The following is a 22,004-nucleotide window of genomic DNA, read 5'->3' on the forward strand; positions in this document are numbered from 1 at the left end:
AGGTGGGTCTGGTTTCCCCCACCTCCCAAAAGCATCTGTGCAGGGGATGGACAAGTCCTGTCCATTCCCAGCCCAGCTGAAGCTAGGAGCCCCGTTTGCTGGGGCACTCCCAGGAACAAGGAGACATCAGATTTCATGGGGAAGGGCTTATTTCATGGTATGTTTTTCTCAGCCGTGAAATTGGTGAGGCCCTACCTAAGGAATTATGCTCTAAAAATTTGGACCAGAGTATTTATTCTCCAATATTAAACCTGGAACACATCTATAAGCTGATTGGTTGCTTTTCCACACTTGAAATCAAATAGATTATGATGATGATGAGGCCAAAAATGCAGATGATCTAACAAACAAGTAAAATTAGAATGACTAATTATTACCTAATTTATACTTTTGTAGGTAGCTAGATTTCTTTCCCAATGTAAAGCACTCTTGTTTAAAGTAAACTAGTTGTGCTCACCAAAAAAAAAGTACAAACAGAGATATAAAATCTACTTGTGCCCAAGACAGCAGATAAACAAAGGTACTATAAAGAGATTATTAAATAATATGTAGATATTACTTATTTGTATGTTAGAGCTAACCTATACCAACAGCAGGGGAGGGGAGGATTATAAAGTGGGATGGGGCAGTGCAGGTTGGGTATCTTCAGTGAAATATCAGGGAGGTACAGCCCCTTGAAGTATAGGGACATCCTGGATGCTGTACTACACTGAGAAGATACAGTACAGACCCTTTCCTGCCAGTATTTTTATGCTGCCCCATGCCTTTTATTTATGTGTCAAGAAGATGCAAGGAGCCTTTCCTCCAACTTACACACTACTCATCACACTGATGCATGGCTGGACACAATCAGGCCTTTAATATTTAGAATGTAAAATAGAAGATACATAGACAGTTTGCCATACTCTGTTTCCAATGCAATTGTAATTACCTAGAGGTTTTACCATTAACATACTCAAATGGTCTCTCAATTTACATTTATTAGACACATCCATCTCTCTCTCTCAATCACAGTACAAATTCTCTAAATATGCTATTTTAATTGCTAAGTGCAGCAAAAATAATCCATAGCACAATAGAGGAACCACTTCTGATCTTTGCTTCCCTTTTTATTTATAGAACACAAATTTAATTACAAGATTTTTTTTTACTTGAAATAAATATTGTGCTAGTCAAAGGGTTAGGTCATCTGAGGGTACGTCTACACTACGGGACTATTCCGAATTTGCATAAACCGGTTTTGTAAAACAGATTTTATAAAATCGAGTGCGCGCGGCCACACTAAACACATTAATTCGGTGGTGTGCGTCCGCCGTCCGAGGCTAGCGTCGGATTCTGGAGCGTTGCACTGTGGGTAGCTATTCCCTAGCTATCCCATAGTTCCCGCAGCCTCCCCCACCCCTTGGAACTTCCGGGTTGAGATCCCAGTGCCTGATGGGGCAAAAATCATTGTCGCGGGTGGTTCTGGGTAAATGTCGTTAGTCACTCCTTCCTCTGGGAAAGCAACAGCAGACAAGCATTTCGCGCCTTTTTCCCCTGGATTGCCCTGGCAGATGCCATAGCATGGCAATCATGGAGCTTGTTTTGCCTTTTGTGACTCTCACCGTATGTGTACTAGATGCCGCTCACAGAGGCGATTCAGCAGCGTTACACAGAAGCATGCTTTTGCTTTTGCATGACAGCAGAGATGGTTACCAGTCATACTGCACCATCCAAACCCTTCCATAAATTGGAACTGGTGAGGATGATTATGGCTACCAGTCCTTTTGTACCATTTGCTGCTGTCATAAGTGCCCCTGGCTGCTCTTAGCCAGGGGCGCAAAAGCCAAAATTGGGAATGACTCCCTGAGTCAATCCCTCCTTTTTGGTATCTAAAAATAGAATCAGTCCTGCCTAGAATATAGGCAAGTGTACTAGATAACCACTGTATCATAGAACCAGAGAGCACAGCTGCTCTGTGTCAGATCCTGCAGAAACTATGATCTGTATGCTATTCACAGGGGGTGCTCCTGTAACAACCCCACCTGTTGATTCCGTTCTTCCCCCAGCCTTTCTGGGCTACCGTAGCATTGTCCCCCCACTTGTGTGATGAAGTAATAAAGAATGCAGGAATAAAAAGACATGGTGACTTGTTAGTGAGAAATGAGTGGAAGGCAGTCTCCAGCTGCTATGATAGTCCAGACAGGACATTAAGCAGTGTGTAGGAGAGAAGCCCAGCATCCCTCTGCTAGTCCAGGGGCAACTGAATCTGTTCTTTACACATGAAGGGTTGGGGCTGATGGAGCTCAGCCCCCTATTGCTATGATGACGATGGTTACCAGCCATACTGCACCATCCACCAGAAAAAATTAGGGCCAGGCGCCCACGGATGCTAATCAGCATGGTTACTGCCCCATGTGCCAATAGGCTGATGACGAGGACGGTTACCAGTCCTTTTGTACCATCAGCCACCCATGGCAGGGGGGGGAGTGAGGATGTTGGTGTTTACGGCTGCAGCATCGTGTCTATCTGCAGCATTCAGTAAAGATAGGGTGACATGTAAAAGAGTCAGAGGATTGTTTTCCCTTTCGCTTCTGGGGGTGGGTGGGTGGGGTGAGTAGATTGCCAAGCTATGCCCTGACCCACCGCGGACACTGTGTTTGACCCTAGAAGCATTTGGAGCTCAGCCAAGAATGCAAATACTTTTCGGAGGCTGCAGGAACTGTGGGATAGCTTCAGTCCTCCAGTCCATGAGCGTCCATTTGATTCTTTGGCTTTCCATTATGCTTGTCACTCTGCAGTGCGCTGAGTCCCTGCTATGGCGTCTGTCTGGAGATTTTTAAAAAAGGATTCTGAATTTCATCTTCTGTAACGGAGCGCTGATAGAACGGATTTGCCTGCCCTTACAGCGATCACATCCGCATGGTCTGTGCTGGAGCTCTTTCTTTATTTTGATTTCGGACTGCATCGCCACCCGTGCTGATCGGAGCTCCACGCTGGGCAAACAGGAAATATTCAAACGTTCGCGGGGCTTTTCCTGTCTACCTGACCACTGCATCCGAGTTCAGATTGCGGTCCAGAGCGGTCACTGCTGCACTGTGGGATAGCTCCCGGAGGCCAATACCGTCGATCAGCGTCCACACTAACCCTAATCCGATATGTTAATACCGATACTAGCATTACTCCTCTCGTTAGGGAGGAGTACAGAAACCGGTTGAAAGAGCCATTAAAATCGATATATGATGCCTCCTAGTGTGGACGGTTGTGGCGTTAAATCGGTTTTACGCTCCTAAAACCGATTTAAACGCCTAGTGTAGACCAGGCTTGAGAACTGTGAAGAAGGATAGGAAGGTTCCTTTGGAGGAAAATGCCTTCATTTGGTCAAAGAGCTGCGAATCACTCAGCTGCTCCTAAAGTCACGACTGTTTAAATTATATGCTTAAAGGATCAAGTTCTCTCTTCCACTTGGAATTTTGAGATCTTTGGATTTATAGCCAAGTTCGTTTCATTCTGTTTTAACTGTTGCAATTATGAATTTACAGCTGACTTCCTTATTATTTCCCTCAGTTCTAGGTTATTTTCAGTTACCTCTTTTGTACTTTAGGGACCAATAGCTGTCCTACAGTACTTTTAATGGGACAGTAAAACAGAAGTGCTATGTCTGGATCTTACCTTTAGGAATATAAACATTTTAGTTTTTTATTTAAATCTCTGAATTTAAAAAAAAAATCTGTTAACTGAGACAAAAAGTTCTTTAGATTTGTGTGGGGTGGTCTTTAAAGCTCTAGGCTAGTGGCTCCTAAGTTGTGGTCCGCAAACACTTGGTGGTCAGTGGAGAGCTGGCTGGGCACATGGTGCGGGCTCGTCTTCTTTTCAGGTGCATCTCTGTGTCTCTGTACTAGAGCTATCCGGAAGTTTTTTAACAAAGTGTTTTCATGTCAAACAAATGCTGACTTGGCAAAAATGAAACTGCTAATCAGGGTTGGTTTTTTAGCACTCTACTGACTCAGCTCCAAAGAAAGGCCTGCACCTAGCCAAGAAGTCAGAAGAGCAGAACCACTTATTGTGATTCATGTGAATGTGGAGATCAAAACCCTCTGATTTCTCAAACCACCTTGCCCCTAAGACTAATTAGCTGGCACTCCAGCATGAAGACAGTTCCTTAAGGATGGGCAGACTTGTGCACATTTGAGGACTGTTAGTACATTACACCTGCAAAGAAAAATGTGGATACATTTCTTTGAAATAAAAGTGCCACAACCATGCTGAATTCAAGGAATTAGAATGGGTAAGTCTCTAGAAGAGCAGTGAATGGAACTGGAGTCTTCCAAGTCACAGGCTAACTCATAACTGCTGGACCATCCTTCCACTGACAATGGACTTGTCACAGTAATGATCAGTGGCAAGACACAGTTTGATGAATTAAGCATTTGTAAAATTTAAACCCTAATAAATTAAATGTAACTTGTTATTGAACAGATCCTGCTCTCCAGGCTTGGAATACCAGTAAAAACTGAATTTGAAATAGCTTTCACTTACAATCACATCAAATATCTATCTATATCTAAATATAAAGTATAAGCTTGCCACTTACAATTCCAGACCAAAATGTACTGTCTTTCTATGACTGGTATGTGTGTTTTTTGTATATTCAAAGTTATTTGCATTGTTTGCCTTAGACTAAAGTGCACTATTCATGTACAACCTTTCATGCCACTAATACACGTAACATTTCATGCAATCCAATATAAACTGTGCAGCCAGAAGACGCTCATCTATTGACTAATTTCAGTTTTCTTTCAAGATGGCAATAGCAATACTTGGTACCAATTTGGACATAGATGTTAAATGCAGCCAGGCTTTAGGACAAAAAAGAGAAAAAGCTTATTTTATAGCCAGCAAGGAACAGATATTGAAACATGGTATATAATGTTAAACATGCTGAATTGCAACTACAGAAAAGTATTCACATTCCTATATGAGATCACTGTCTCTGCAGAAAGGAGTGTATTGCAATTACCAGTGTACATTTAAGTGATTGGAGAATGTGGAACTTCCAGACACCATTTTTAAGGTCTCCATAGTATTAACTTAAAAACTACTTAAAAAAAAGAGCACTGAATGCACCCAGTATGCTTTCTGTTTGGCGCCAACTCCAACCTCGATTTTATCTAACTGAAAAGTGAAAGCATTGAAGTTTGTTCTAATGTCAGGCAGAGGATTCCTTCATTCAACTAATTAATTTCAAATAAAGAAAAGATGGACCCAGAGTCTATAGAGATTTGAAGGGTGCACACAACAAACCTGGGGAGCAATTATTTAAGGCATATATGCATTAATAATGATGATCACGGCTGCCCAGAGGAGGGGGCAAGTGGGGCGATTTGCCCCAGGCCCCGGGTCCCGCAGGATCCCCCACGAGAGTTTTTTGGGGGCCCTGGAGCGGGGTCCTTCACTCGCTCCGGGAGACCCGGAAAACTCCTGCGGGGCCTGGGCCCCCGGAGCTTCTTCCGCTCCGGGTCTTCAGCAGCAATTCGGCAGCAGGGGATCCTTCCGCTCCAGGACCCGCTGCTGAAGTGCCCCGAAGACCCGTGGCGGGGGGTCCTTCCACCCTGGGACCCGCCGCCGAAGACCCCAGGCCCTCTGAATCCTCTGGATGACCTTGATGATGATTAAAGCTAGAAAAGAAAATTTTGGGATGAATATCAGAAAAGCGTGCTTGTAAATTTATCAGAAAAGTGGCTGAGTCCCAAAATTGAATTATTTAATACTGGCTTGCACAAAACAATATAAAATATAGCCAGTCTTTCAGCTGAAAAGGGACATCCCTTCCTTAGAGAGGAGAGTGCATGTGGCAGAAGTCTTCGCTAAGAACAATACCCACTAACAGCATTCATGTCTACATTTCTCAAGTCACCCATGTTTTATTTTCTCATAGACAGAAAAACAATTGTAAGAAGGCAACTAAATAAACCTTGTAAGAAGTAACAGAGCAACAAGCATGAGGCGTGGCCTCAACCGGAAGAGGCGGTGCCTCTCAAGATTTAAAGGCCCTGGGGCACGGCTGTGGCTGGGAGCCCCAGGGCCTTTAAATCAATCCGGGGCTCCCAGCTGAAGAGGTGGCTGGGAGCCCCCAGGGCTCAGGGGCAAATTAAAGGGCCCTGGGCTCTGGCCTCCGCGGCGCTCCAGGCCCTTTAAATCCACCCCCGCAGATCCGGCTGCTGGAGCTGCGGGCAGGATTCAAAGGGCTCTGGGCTGCCCGCAGACACGGGAGCTCTGAGCCCTTTAAATCCCGGCCCCAGCCTGGCCACCGAAGCCACGGGTGGGATTTAAAGGGCTCTAAGCTGCCCGCAGCCATGGGAGCTCTGAGCCCTTTAAATCCCAGCCCGAGCCCGGCTGCCGGAGCTGCTGGTGGGATTTAAAAGGCTCTGGGCTGCCGGCTGAGGGAGCCCCAGCCCAGCCACCCGAGCTGCGGGCAGGATTTAAAGGGCTCTGGGCTGCCAGCTGCGGCGGGGAGCCCAGGGCCCTTTAAATGCCCGCCGTGGAAGCCGGTGCAGTCCGTCACGGTGTACTGGCTCTTGCCGGTATGCTGTACCAGACCATACCGGCTTACTTTCACCTCTGCTCTCTTGCCGCTTGAGAGAGAAGGATCTGGCTGCCTGGGAGCTGAGAAGGGTACCTGAGGTGGAGCAGTGCTGGGGAAGGGCAGAAGGAGCTGGGGAGCTCCAGCCAAGAAAAATCCCAGGCTGCAGGCCTTGCTAAAAGGGCCAAATAGGTACTGGGGCTGCAGAGGGGCAGCCAAGAAATAGGCAAAGGCAGCAGATCCTAACCCTCTTGCTGATGATGAGTGGTTTACAGACTGCAGCCTGCCCCAGGGAGTGGGGGCTAGATGACGACTGGCAGTAGCCACTGAAGCAAGGCGGGGATAGAGGGTTAGGGGTTCCCCTGGGAGGGGAGACCCAGAGGGAGGGGGTACTGTGGTGGGCAGAACCCCTGGGCAAAGGGCACCAGGGTCTGGGAGGGACACTGGGCCAGCAGCAGGCGAGACACCAGCCTGCAGAGGGGGCTTTGGGCTGGAAAGAGCTAATTCCCGAAACAGCCAGCAGGAGGCGCTGCGCCGGTGAGTCTCCACCCTGCCACAGGTGGGAATAATTAAAAAGTCATCTTTTTGTCAACATTTACTGAACAAATACATTCATTGGGATATTTTCCATAGGCTCACACGTTGAAATAAATGCAACTATAAATAGCTTGGAGACCTAGAGTATGGTACATTGTCAAATGTTGATTGGAAAAGCCACAATTTACATGTACAACACATGGGATAACATCCTGGTCTTACTGAAGTCAATGAGAGTTTTGCCTGACTTCAGTAGGACGAGGATTTCACTCACAATTTTCAAGTTATAATTTCATTATTTCTAAAGCAAATCTTATCTCAAATGCTGTTATTAAGGGCTAAGCATCAGATCATCAGCTGCTGCAACTCAGCATAGCTCCACTGATGTAAATGAAGGTATGCTAGTTTACACCTGATGATGATGATCTGGCCCTCAATTCATGAGAAGATTGAAGTTTCAGAAATAACTAATTTGTGAATTATCACAGGCCAAACAAGTCCTACCTAACAGCAGTCAACATTAAACAACAGCCCACCATGTTTTCCCACTGTAATACCTCCAGAACAGCCTAACATATTTTTACAGATCTTTTCAAAAAAGATTTACCTTTGATCTGAGAAAATGCATGGGCATCTCCGAACAAAGATATATTTTAAAAAAGAGAGAGAGAGAGAAATGGACTTTTAATGGAAGTACCTCCTCATCCAGCACTCTCAAGGCACAATAGCACCAGTATGATATTGACAGCTTCCAAAATTTCTATATTTCTCAAATCTAACAAACAAAGAGCAGCAAGTTCCCAAACTTTACAGGTAAACACCAAGAGAATTTCGCTGTGCAATAGACTACTGGGGCTTTAATTTTGACAGTAATGTTCAAATTAGCAAGTGACTTCCGGCAATCTACCTGAAACCTGGTGGGATTAGCTGGATATTGAACATATTGGTATATTCATCTCTCATAATGAACTTTTGCACTGAATGAAATTACTTACCATATTCTGTTACTTATTGAAAAACAGAACACACAATATTCCTGACTGGCAAGTTTTCATTCCAAACCAGTATCCTCTTCTCTAGCCATATCACTAGATATTACATGATATAGGAATGCTCCAGGCTCCAGGTAAGTATACATAACTGCATACATTATTTTCTATGCCCGTATAAATATACTAGTCAGTTCAAAACCCCTTCATTCAATGACAGGTTCAGACTTTCAGAAAAGACTTTAAATGGTTTATCTATTTATAGCTCCATGTACTGCATGCTATGTAAGTAGTCAAATGCAACTGAGACTGAATAGTGACAGAAAATGAAAAATAGACCTGGTGTTTCAGGTTAGGTGCAGTAAATTACCATGTTATTCATTTAAATCTCTCCAGTCATACATCATCTGTCAATACCCCAAATTCCATCTATAAATTAATGTCAGAGGTTTTTGTGCTGCCTCTAAATGTACACTATTTTCAAGGGAGGCCAGGAGCTGCAGAAGTCACATGGTTTAACAATATGACACACGTTTTCACAAACCCTGAAAGTACTAACCCATACTCCAGAAAGATGAGTAGAGACCCTCATGCCTTAGCTGATGTCTGGTTTTCCAAGTTCCTCTCCATTGCTATCATACCACATGTGGTGTCTTGCTTGGTTACATAATACCAGATTCTGATGTTCTGAATGTAGCAGAACTTGCAAATGTGCTTCAGCCCAGAAATGAGGTATGTTCTCAGACAGACATAGGTAGAGTTATGTATTTCTATCAGACTATTATTAGGCATGTTTGTATGGAAACAACATTTTTAAAAGTCCATCTGCTCCTGCTATTTATTCCTCAACTGAAGTCCTAATAGTGAGTTCATGACAGCATAGGAGAAGGATTAGGAGTTTGGATGACTGATAAGCAGAGTAAATAGATGAACTTAAAAACAAAAATGCTGTTTTAATATGAATATCCTCAATAATAATAATATAAAAATGAGAAGAGACATAAAATAAGTGATATGCAATATAAGCAGGATTATCTCAAAATAGATTGCCAGACGTATTGGAGCATGAGCTTTCGTGGGTGATATTCACCCATGAAAGCTCATGCTCCAATATGTCTGTTAGTCTATAAGGTGCCACAGGACTCTTTGCTGCCTTTACAGATCCAGACTAACACGGCTACCCCTCTGATACTCAAAATAGATTGTTTTCTAAGATTGCCCTGAGGTATCAACAAATCCTGCCCCAAATACTTGCTTTATGAAGTTTCCGGAAACAGATATATCCGTAAATTCCATTTCCTTTTATTACATATGTAAGTGGGACTACTCACATTAGTAAGGTGAAAAAGATTTGGTTCCAGTTCCCAAAAAGCAAATGTGGATGATACTCCCAATTTCCTTGTCAACTCTGTCCTTCACTTCATCACACAAAATAATCAGTTCTTCATAACAGTGTGTCTTAATATCTCATATATTTTCCACAAGCTTCTAAGGGGCAGATGCGCGCCTGGTGTAAATTGCCATAGGCTAATTGACTTCAATAGGCCTAAGACAATTTATACCAGTTGAGGATCTGCCCCTAAGTATTTCATTCCAGAGAACTACATACTGTAAATTAAATAATGTTTATTATTATTATGACCTACAAAAACAAAACTATGTTAAAAGTACTTTGCCACCTGAAAACTAAGGACTCCAAAGTTCAGAAATGCCAAATCAAAGTCTCCCATGGAACCTTAACTGAACTCCCTTGCATGTATACATTGTGATAGTTTTGCCCAGCATCACACAAGAAATCTGTGTCAAGGACAGGACTAGAATCCAGCTCACTTGGGTCCCAGTCCAGTGCTTTCAACACAAGAGAATATTCTCTCTCCTCCTGCAGTGCCCTGCATCATTAACTGCTCTTCCCATGCACTGAATTAGGAAGAAGTCCTACGCAAAAAAATAGCATATGGCTATATAATTAAAGACTGCAACAATGCATAACACCAGGGGTGTGAATTAAGGTTGAATGGGCAGTTTTAATTCAGGCATTTCCTAACTTGAGTGCTTGACTTTGTACCCTCAACACTCTTTTCATACATATTTTTTGGATCTAATAATAATATATACTTGACTTACTTTACATAACACACATTATATATTCTCTATTTTCTGCTAAGACAGCATAAGGTTATGTTGTCTAAGTGCCAATTATGGTAGTTATTCTGATCACCATTTCAAATACAGTAGTTGGCTGGAATTAACTAAGATAGCATAACAGCATCAAGTTACTATAGCAAAGAAACAGATGACATAGGAGAATAGAAATACCATAATATCCATGAAGAGAAATGTATGAATAATAATTCATAATTCATAGTGGAAAGCTGGTAAGTGTTGATTTTAATATAACCAGTTGGAGGACAGGATTTAGCATGAGCTGTAGAAATGTTCTGTGTAATTCTGAGGGCTCTTTAGCGACTGTTAACACAGATGTTTCAGAAGTACTTTTAAACAAAAGAACTCCATTTGTGTGCAGCCCTCATCCTTTTCCCAATAGGTTTGTCTCAGAATAATCTGCTTCTCTCCTGATTAACCACCACCAAATTCCCACCCATAGCAATGCATCTTAATTGAAAAAATATACAATACTGAAAATGTGTATGCCAGTTTATGAGATATATAAAATAAGCAGCAATATGAATATTTTCAAGATTATTTAGGAGGGAGCAGGGGAAAAATGAAATTAATGGATTTGTTCATCACCTCCAACACAGATTGTCTATTTTTATGTAGAGTGGAAAGCCACCTACTCCATAGATCCCAAGGCCAGAAGGGACCATTGCAGTCACCTAGTCTGACATTCTGTATAATACAGGCCTTAGAAGTCCCCAAAAATAACTATGTGTACATAGAAGGTCAGAATACAAAAATAGTGTCCTGCTATTTTTGTTGCATCCACAAAATATGAGCATCTAGAAAAGGATGAGAAGAGTGGAAAATACACATAATCCCCCCCACTCCCATTTTAATAAAATTTTCAAAGTATTTCAATTTTTCTGACCAGCACTAGTGACTGTTCATCTTGTATGCAAATACCCATGTGTGTATTAGGGTGACCAGACAGCAAGTGTGAAAAATCAGGATGGGGGTAGAGACAAAGGCGCCTATATAAGACAAAGCCCCAAATATCAGGACTGTCCCTATTAAATTGGGACATCTGGTCACCTTGGTATCCAGAATTATATTTTATGAAGTGAAGTCCTATGACTAAGACTTGGGCATCTGGATTCTGTTGCCAGTCTTTCTGTGAGACCAGGGAAATTCAGTTAAATTACTTTCTATTTCCTCATCTGTAAAATTGGGGGTCGGGGGGGGGTGGGAGGGAAATACCTCTGAGTACCTCACAATAATGTTTTGAGACAATGTTTATAAAACCTGAGATTCCTAGATGGAAGGCACTATAAAAGAGAAAAACAATGTTATTATTTTTCTGCATAACCATATTATTATGGTCCACCACAGATACCTCTTCTTGAAAGGTTATCCTATAGTGTATGAAGAGTATGCTGACATCCTGAGATATACAGCATGAAGGCAACTTAACATTTTTTGTGCTTTAGTATCTTAGCAATTTTTAAAGAAATGTACACATGATAAAACGTTGATCTCTTAAGGTGTTCATTCATTATATCTGATTTAGAACTACTTCAGCTTTGCATAGGGACTCATATTTATGTCATGAATATGGAAAAGGGAAGATAATATCTTAAAATTTCTGCTGCAGAGGACTAACAATTATTTATGGTAGAGTACATTTGGCAAGTCTCTTGAGAAACTCTAAATTGAATCAGAAGGAAGTTTTATTATACATAGATGCACAATGTATGAAAAATATCAGATTTCAATTTTTCCATAAACAACCAGAGGCTAAAGAACAACTTTTATTCTCTCTAACTAGCTAAATGTTAGACCACATTGCAGGATTTTATTTTTGTATGTGTTTATATCATGTCATTGGTATAGATTTTACTTAGGTATAGAATACAGAGGTTGGCATAATACAGAAATTGAAACACTTATCACACTACTAGCTAGGGGAAGATATGAAACATATGGATCTCCCACTGCCCCAGTAGTAAGATCCAGAGGCAAGGGCCAAATGAGAAGTTCAGATCCTCACTCTCCCACAACAGGAAGGGCGAGGGTGCTAAGCTTCGTGTGTTAGGGTGGTGGCTTTGGTCTCTGCTCAGTAACTCACATCTTTCATACTAATCTCTGATTAACAGGTAACAGATACAGTTGAACCTCCATCATCTGCTGGCAGTCAGATGAAATTTTCTGCCTCTTTGTTGCCTTCTAGAACTTCCTAACCTCTGGCTGAGTTATTGACGTCCTCAAATCATAATTTAAAGACTTTGCGTTACAGAGAATCCACCATTTACACTAGTTTAAACCAGCAAGTGAACCATGCCCCATGCTGCAGAGGAAGGCGGCAAAAAAACCAAAACAGGGTCTCTGCCAATCTGACCCAGGGTAAAATTCCTTCCTGACCCTAAATATGGTGGTCAGTTAGACCCTGAGCATTTTGGCAAGACCCAACGGCCAGACACCAGGAAAGAATTCTCTGTAGCAACTCAGAGACCTCCCCATCTTGATCACAAGCCACTGGGGATATTTAATACTAGCAGTTGCAGATCAGCTATATTCCATCGTAAGCAGCCTCATTGTACCTTCTCCTTCATAAAACTATCAAGCTCAGTCCTGAAGCCAGTTAGTTCTTTTTTTGCCTTCACTGCTTCCCTTGGAAGGCTATTCCAAAGCTTCACTCCTCTGATGGTTAGAAACTGTCATCTAATTTCAAGCCTAAACTTCTGAATGGCCAATTTATATCCATTTCTTCTTTTGTCAGCATTGGCATTTAACTTAAATAACTCCTCTCTCTCCCAGATACTTATCCCTTTGATGTATTAATAGAGAGTAATCATGTCTCCCCTCAGCCTTTGTTTGGTTAGGCTAAACAAGCCAAGCTCTTTGAGACTCCTTGGATCATCCTAGTAGCCCTTCTCTGCATCTTTCCAGTTTGAATGAATCTTTCTTAAACATGACAGACCAGAACTGCACAGAACTTCCACATGGGGTCTCAGCAGTGCTTTGTATAATAGTACTAACACTCCCCTCTCTCTACAGGAAATACCTCACTTAATGCATCCTAGAATCGCATTAGCCTCTTTCACACCCGCATCATACTGAGGGCTCATAGTTGTCCTGTGATCAACCAATAGACCCAGATCTTTCTCCTCTTCTGTTCTTCCAGCTCAGAAGTCCCCAGCTTATAGCATCAGAGGGGTAGCCGTGTTTGCTGCTTTTACAGATCCAGACTAAGAGTCCTGTGGCACCTTATAGACTAACAGACGTATTGGAGCATGAGCTTTCGTGGGTGAATACCCACTTCATCGGATGCATGTGACATGCATCCGACGAAGTGGGTATTCACCCACAAAAGCTCATGCTCCAATATGTCTGTTAGTCTATAAGGTGCCACAGGACTCTTTGCTGCTTTTACAGCTTATAGCAAACATGCTTGTTGTTAGTCCCTAAGTGCATGACCTTGCACTTTGCACTATTAAATGTCATCCCATTTCTATTACTCTACTTTTCAAGGTCATCCAGATCTTCTTGTATGATATTCCAGTCCTCCTTGGTATTGGCATTACCCCCAGACTGTCATCTGCAAATTTTATTAGCATACTCCCACTTTTTATTGCAATGTCATTAATAAAAATGTTAAATTAGATTGGTCCCAAGGCTGATCCCTGAGGAACTCCACTAGTAACCTCCCTCCAGTTGACAGTTCATCTTTTGGTATGAACCATTGTACTCTCCCCTTTAACCAGTTCCTTATCCACCTTTCAATCCTCATATTAATCTCCATCATATCCAATTTAACTAACAATTTTCCATGTGGAATTGTATCAAATGTTTTACTGAAATCCAAGTAGATTAGATCTACTGAATTTCCTTTGTCTACAAAATCAGTTATCTTCTCAAGGAAAGAGATCAGGTTGGTCTGGCATGATCTACCTTTTGTAAAACCATGTTGCATTTTATCCCAATTACCACTTGCCTCTATGTTCTTTACTTTCTATTTCAAAATTTGTTCTAAGACCTTGCATACAATTGATTACCTGAATATCTGGCTTTTCTCAGACAAGGTAGGAGCAGGAATATCATTAAGAGTAAATTCTTGCCTAACAGCTACATCACTCCTTATCTCAGTTGAAGAACTCCATTAAAAAAAAATCTATCCACTTAATCAATCTTATAAAAGCTGCTGTATTCACTGTTAAAAGAATTCTGCATCATTTTCTAGATGGCTAGTTTAAACAAACAACAAAAACATCAATATTCTCCCATAATGACAAGGCCAGGTGGAACAATTTGAAAAAAACAACAATTCACATGAAGAATATGAAATAATCTCCCTTTTTACACTGAAAAGTTAAGGTGACAGTTTGGAACTGACTATTAATGGCATTTTATAAAAGTGAACAGGTATTTCCCTATGCTCTAAAGTTATTAGTTGTATTTTATAACTACTGGAAAAAGGGATGGGGAAAGAGTTGACTTTTGATCATTATGTGTACCCAAACAATAGGTGAATGAATACCTTTTTCCTGGAACACTGAATGATGCCACAAAAGACCATAAATACAGCAATTCCAACACAGAATCAGAACCATTCACTTTTGATTACTGAGCCCAGATTTCACTAAAGCCTATATTACAGCAGATATGCACACAAAAGCCCAATTAGAACTGGTTGAGCGGGGGAAGCAGGATGTCACCCCAGGATAAATCCACAGAACACAGAGGCTATTGTCAATGTTAATTGATTCTCACCTGCCCATCACTGGGAAGCAGGATCTTTTCAAAAGGAAAAGAAAGAAAAAAGATGCTCTCAAGGTGGGACCTGCCACTGTGTCAGACAAAGGAGTCAGACATTAGGATGTGCTCTCTGGATACACATAAGCCCATAGCTTTTGCTTTTCTGTAGCTCAAACTGAGAGAGCCTACCCTATTATCTCTTGGGAAAAGTAACTCAAGATATGATCAGACAATCATTTATATTTGTTTTGTCTTTTTCTCTATTTTCAAACAAAACTCGACCAATGTGAATTTGTTTGTAAGTTTGGAATGCCCATGAAGTTCCACCTCTGAAGTGAAAAAATGCAGCTATTTATCCAGCCATTGTATACCTTCCCTATGGAGTACCCGCACTGGACATCTGCCCTACACTTATATAATGAGTTGCGACATATGGCCTACTTCCGTGTGGGGAAGGCAAAAAAACTCCAACTCCACATAGGCCAATCTGGTGGAAAGGGAAAAATTCCATCCCAGGCTCCCTAAAAAAGGGGCAGCTAGCGCAACGCCCAAAGCATGTCTTGACCAAACCTGGTATTTCACCATCTAAAGGGGAGGGAGAGTGAAGGCTGCCTCTGCCTGCTCCATGCAAAAGGGGGCTTCATGCACAGGGCTGTCCCTTTTAAACCCTTCCACACATCCAGTTCCCAGGGGATGAGTCAATGTCGCCATACTGCCCCTTGTCCCCTTTTGCAGCAGTTTGACTTCTTCTCTCTCCTTCTCCTTCCCCCCACCCCCTCCAGCCATAGAGCACTGTTCCCTTCATTTGGCCAGCCAGCTATATTCCCTCCCCTCACCCCACACACACACTTAATCATAGAATCATAGGACTGAAGGTACCTGGAGAGGTCATCTAGTCCAGTCCCCTGTACTCAGGGCAGGGATAAGTATTATCTAAACCATTCCATAACCTACATAGGCAATTTAGTCCAGTGCTTAAGCACCTTGACAGGAAGTTTTTCCTAATGTCCAACCTAAACCACCCTGGAGTTTCAGATGATTGAAGATCTCCTGGTTAAGACAGGGTAGTCTCTTGACTTACTTCATATCTTTCCTATGCAGTGGGATAGTTTGCTCTTCTTGTGTCCTTAATAATCTCTTTGAAAAACTGCCAACTCTTTTCAACTGTTTTTCCCCTTAGACTTGTTTCCCATGGTATCTTACGTACTAACTCCCTGAGTTTGCTAAAGTCTGCCTTCTTGAAGTCTATCTTTATTGTGTTGTTTTCCCTCTTACCATTCCTTAGAATCATGAACTCTACCCTTTCATGATCACTTTCACCTAAGCTGCATTCCAATTTCAAATTCTCAACCAGTTCCTCCCTATTTGTCAAAATCAGAACTAGAACAGTCTCACCCCTAGTAGCTTTCCCCACCTTCTGAAATAAAAATTGTCCCCAAGAGTTTGTTGGATAATCTGTACCCTGCTGAATTATTTTTTCAACAGATGTCTGGGTAGTTGAAGTCCCCCATCACCACCAAGTCTTGCATTTTGAATGATTTTGTTAGTTGTTTAAAAAAGGCTTCATCCGTCTCTTCTTCCTGGTTAGATGGTCTATAGTAGACCCCTACCATGACATACCCTTGCTTTTATCCCTTTTATCCTTACCCATATACTTTCAACAGTCTGTCTCCTATTTCCTATTTCCATCTCAACCTCAGTCCAAGTGTATACATATTTAACATATAAAGCAACACCTTCTCCCTTCCCCCCCCCCCCGCCTGTCCTTTCTGAGCAAGCTGTACCCTTCTATACCAATATTTCAGTCGAGTATTATCCCACCAAGTCTCTGTGATACCATCTATGTCATAGTTGTGTTTATTAACTAGCATTTCAAATGCTTCCTGCTTATTCCCCATATTTCTCATATTAGTATACAGACATCTAAGATATTGATTTGATAACCCCCCTAAGTTATCTCGTCTCGCTTATCCCTGCTATAATGGCCCATGCTCCCTCCAGATTCCAACCCTTCTCCCAGGTCTCCATGTTTTTTACTTACCTGTGGGCTTTGCTCACCTGCCCCCTTCAAACCTAGTTTAAAGCCCTCCTCACGAGGCTAGCCGGTCTGTATCCAAATATACTCTTCCCCATTCCTTGATAGGTGGAGCCCATCACTATTTACTTCCTGGAACAGCATACGGTGATCAAGAGAGCTAAAGTCCTCATGGTGGCACCATCATTGCAGTCAGGCATTCATCTCCAGGTTGCATCTGTCTCTGCCTGGGCCCCTAACCTTGGCTGGAAGGATTGAAGAGAACACCACCTGCTCCCCCAAACTACTTCACCCTTACTCCCAGAACCCTGTAGTCATGTCTGATCTTTTCAGGATCATACCTCACAGTATCATTAGTATCCACATGGCTGAGCAGCATGGGATAGTGGTCAGAGGACCAGATGATCCTTGACAATCCGTCTGTAACATCTAGGGCTCCTGACAGACAGCATACTTCCCAGGATGCCATGTAAGGACGACAGATGGGTGCCTTCATCCCCCTCAGAAGACAGTCACCAACCATCACTACTCTACGTGTGGTACAGTCAAAATGTGGATCCAAAAATGTTATTTTGATATTAGAGAGACAGAGTGGATGAGGTAATATCTTTTATTGGACCAACTTCTGTTGGTGAGAATCAAATTTTTGAGCTACGCAGAGCTCTTCTTCAGGTCTGGGAAAGGTAGTCAGAGTGTCACAACTAAATACAAAGATGGGACAGATTGTGTAGCGTAAGTAGTTAACACATATTTCAAAGGACCACTCAAGGTGAAGTAACTCATTAATAACCCTCTACTCATAGGGAGGAAAGGGAAAAGAGGGGAATTATCAGAACTTCTTGCCCCCCAAAACAAAATTCCAACAAAACTGGACTGATTTCACAAAGCATTTTTATTTTGGATGTACTGCATATTCCAAACAGCTCTCTGATCAACTCTGCTAAGAAGGAGACAGAGGTGGTGTGTTATTATTTTCCTTTTCTTTATATTAAACTTAGAGTTGGCAAACACATAAAATTTCAAAACATTAAAAAACTGAGCCATACAGTAACTGAATTTTGAAGCTGAAGGAGTTTGTTGGTTCTTTACAAAATGGGAATGTTTTCACCAAAAAACTTTGTCCCATCCTTCTCCCCACCTCCGGAAATCAAATAGGAGAGAAAATGGAATTCAAAGCTATGAATGAGGTCTAGATTCCAACTTGTCTAAATAATTTTCTCCCTCCCCCCCTTAAAATTATTCCCTCTTTTTTTTTTCTACTGGCAGTAGTGAGTTTCTCAGGTATACCATACCAACACATAGATCACCTATTCTTGCATGGAAGCTGTAAATATTCTGTTACCAACAAAAACTATTTTAAAAGAACATTAAGGTTGCAAAATACAGCACTCAATAGCTAAGAAATGCCAACAATTATAAGATAGAATAGTATGTGGTCATTTAATTAAAGACTGTAACATAATGCCTATGCACTGAAGTAAAGTTGCACATGTAACCTCAATTTTGGCATTTCCTAACTTCTGAATGCTTCACTTTGTAACCTCAATAATGCTCTTTTAGTGTATTGTGTGTGTGTGTGTGTGTCATTGTGGATAGTTCTCTGAAAACATTCACTCAATGTGCAGTGGCCGTCAAAAAAGTGAACAGAATGTTGGGAATCATTAAGAAAGGGATATATAAGAAGACAGAAAATATATTGCCTCTATATAAATTCATAGTACACCCACACGTTAAATACAGCATGCAGATATGGTCGCCCCATCTCCAAAAAGATATATTGGAATTGGAAAACATTCAGAAAAGGGCAACAAAAATTATTAGGGGTATGGAACGGCTTCTGTATGAGGAGAGATTAATAAGACTGGGACTTTTCAGCTTGGAAAAGAGATGACTAAGGGGGGATATGATATAGGTCTATAAAATCATGACTGGTGTGGAGAAAGTATATAAGTGTTATTCACTCCTCATAACACAAGAACTAGGGGTCACCAAATGAAATTAATAGGCAACAGGTTTAAAACAAACAAAAGGAAGTATTTCTTCACACAGCGCACAGTCAGCTGGTGGAACTCTTTGCCAGAGGATGTTGTGAGGGCCAAGACTATAACAGGGTTCAAAAAAGAACTAGATAAATTCATGGAGGATAGGTCCATCAATGGTTATTAGCCAGGATGGGCCGGGATGGTGTCCCTAGCCTCTGTTTGACAGAAGCTGGGAATGGGCAACGTGGGATGGATCACTTGATGATTACCTGTTCTGTTCATTCGTTCTGGGGCACCTGGCATTGGCCACTGTCAGAAGACAGGATACTGGGCTGATTGGACATTTGGTCTGATCCAGTGTGGCCATTATGTTCTAGCATGTAATTTTTTAGGTTTTTTTTATGAAACTGCACAAACAGATATTCCTTCATGTGGCATCACCTTGACACTCAAATGGGTCATAAGCATGGTTGGAACATTTAGATTCATTCAGACCCCTGAAGCTTGAATTAATGCAGTAACTGATAGCAGTAGTAGATGCTGCTGGAAATCTGGCTGTTGACTCTGCATTCAAGTCTGGAAGCTTCCTCCTTGATGCTGCCCGGCACCCAGTATGGGGAGCACTGAAAGCAGAGGAGAGAGAGTCTTCCTGCTCTCAGTTCTTGTGCCGAGTGAAACAGCAACCCCAGCAATAGTTCTGCTCAGCACCTGCTGCCCTAGGATTGAGCGTGCTAATTACAGACAGAAACGTCAAAGAAAGCATCTAGCAAATGTAGCTAATATTTAGCAAACTCTAACAAATCTCTACCAAGATTGTGTGAACAGACTTTCAGAGGCTCATAATTTGGCATGTTTTGGATGTTTTTCCACAGGAAAGTTCTGCTTCTCAACAAAACAGTTATCAGAGTCTTCCTCCCCACCCACAAGTATGGTCTGAACTATTTCTGGTGAAACTCGTCAACAAACTTCAGCCTGATGCAGACACCCAACATAGAAAATTTCAGCCTGAATAGTTAAAGTTTGGCAAAGTCATATGTAACTCTAAATAGGGGTTTATAATGGGACAATATTATCGGCTCTGTCCATAATAAAGAGCATTAAATACAGTGCTTCTACACATTGCATCATGGAATCCCGAATGTAATTTTTTTTTCATTTAAAAAATAAACAGTTATGAAGATTTCCTACAACAGCTGTTCTACTAGTTTTAAAATACCACACTTACTAAACACTAAAAATACAACAATTATGCTATTTGGAATAGTTTGGTGCAGCAATCTTGAGAACTGATTCATCCAACACAGTTTTTGTTTTATTGAACACAGTAATAACACCAGGATGATCATTCAAGTCACTTTTATCTTTTATAGGATTTCATAAGAAGAAATAGGTAAATCTTTCTCAAAAGACTTAATAAAGGTCTGTCACTTATGCCCTCTTAGAGCTTTGTGTCATCAGAATAGAATTATCTTTTGTAGCTTCAGGACAATAAATATGATAATAATACTGTATTATGAAGTACTGGTAACATTTTGTAAAAAGTTTTTTCCCTAATTTCAAATTTCCCTGTCTGTCCACATGCCTGGAGATTTTATACCCATTTTGTGTTCATATGGCTCTTCAACAAAATTCATTTATAGGACTATAAAATGATAAATAATTGATTTGACAATGTAGTTAAATAAGGTGGCTTAGAAAACAACTCCTAATCACCACTATTTTCCCACTTTGCCTCCCACACAACCATAACATAAGAATTTTAAAAATCTTTACATTGCACCCAACCAGTCTCAGCAGGAGACTTCTACCACCAACACTCTACCCATCTTCCCTCTGGCTTCATTTGTCACCAAGACATTCACAAAAATCTCAGACAACACGTTTGGTTTGGGTGCTAGACACTGTTAGAGCACAAACCAAATGGCAGGGGGCTGGGCTGGCGCTGCGGTCATGCCTGCTCGCCGTCACGCCGTCGGGCCTGCCCGGGGACAGCGGCCGGCCGCACTGCCGAGCCGCGCGCGGCTCCCCGGGCTGCGCTGCGCCGGCTGCAGGCATGCTGCGCGAGCGGAGCAGAGAGAGCCGACGGAGCCGCGCCCCGCAGCCGGGGCCCGGGGGTGGACCGGGAGGACGAGCGGAGCAGGAGGGGAGCGGGGGGGGGGGCCGGACCGAAGAAGAGGCGCGGGCGCAGCGCGCTGCCTGGGGCAGCCTATTTTCTAGAGCCGCCCCTGGCTACAGGTAAATTTAGAGTGAGTGAGAGTGCTCTTCTTTCCACATCAGGGTGGTCATTTTATATCATTTTCAGTTTTTTGTGTTTGGCAGTCTCAAATTAGAATATGCAGTTCCCCTCAAAACGACGAACTGCAGCCACTGGGAGCTGTGTGTGTGTGGGGGGGGGGTGGCGGTGCCTGCGGACGGTCAACATCAGCAAGATGTCTCGTGGCCCGCAATCAGATTACCCTGATGGGCTGCATGCGGCCCGTGGGGCGCTGGTTGCCCACTACTGGCCTAAAGTCTCGGATAGGTGTCTATTATTTTTTAACTCTAAAATATATAAATAAAACTAATAGACTCACTGACACATACCACCTATCTACCTTTGCTGCTGGTACCCTTGAACTGGATCCTAGAAAGCCACTGCAATTTTTTTTCTTTTACCACAAAATTCACTTCTGTGTCAGGTTATCCCTCTGATTTTGAGCAGCCTTACGGACACTACTCATGTCAATGGAGTTAAGCACATGGATAAATGTTTGCATTACTGGGCCCTACATGTGCATATCCAATGATATATCACTGTTGTACCCCACATTTTGCAATCTCCCTTCCCAATATTTATTGTTATTCTTTGCGGTGTTACATCTAATTTAGACTGTCTGCTCTTAGAGAATGTCATTCTATTTGTCTGTAATGCTCTATTATATGCATCCATGGTACTGTATATTGTTTAATAATAATTAAGGAAATGTATAGCTTGAAACAATCTAGTACATCTCTAAACAAATGTGTGTTATCAATTAATAACAAAT

General features: G+C 42.0%; 1 protein-coding gene across 5 annotated transcripts in view; it reads right to left on the reverse strand.

Annotated features, from left to right (window-relative positions):
• DOK6 (docking protein 6) overlaps window positions 1-22,004 on the reverse strand; it is a 395,394-nt gene that overhangs the window by 198,769 nt on the left and 174,621 nt on the right. The window lies entirely within an intron of this gene.

Source organism: Mauremys reevesii, linkage group 2, assembly GCF_016161935.1.
Source record: "Mauremys reevesii isolate NIE-2019 linkage group 2, ASM1616193v1, whole genome shotgun sequence".
Classification (NCBI taxonomy): Eukaryota; Metazoa; Chordata; order Testudines; family Geoemydidae; genus Mauremys; species Mauremys reevesii.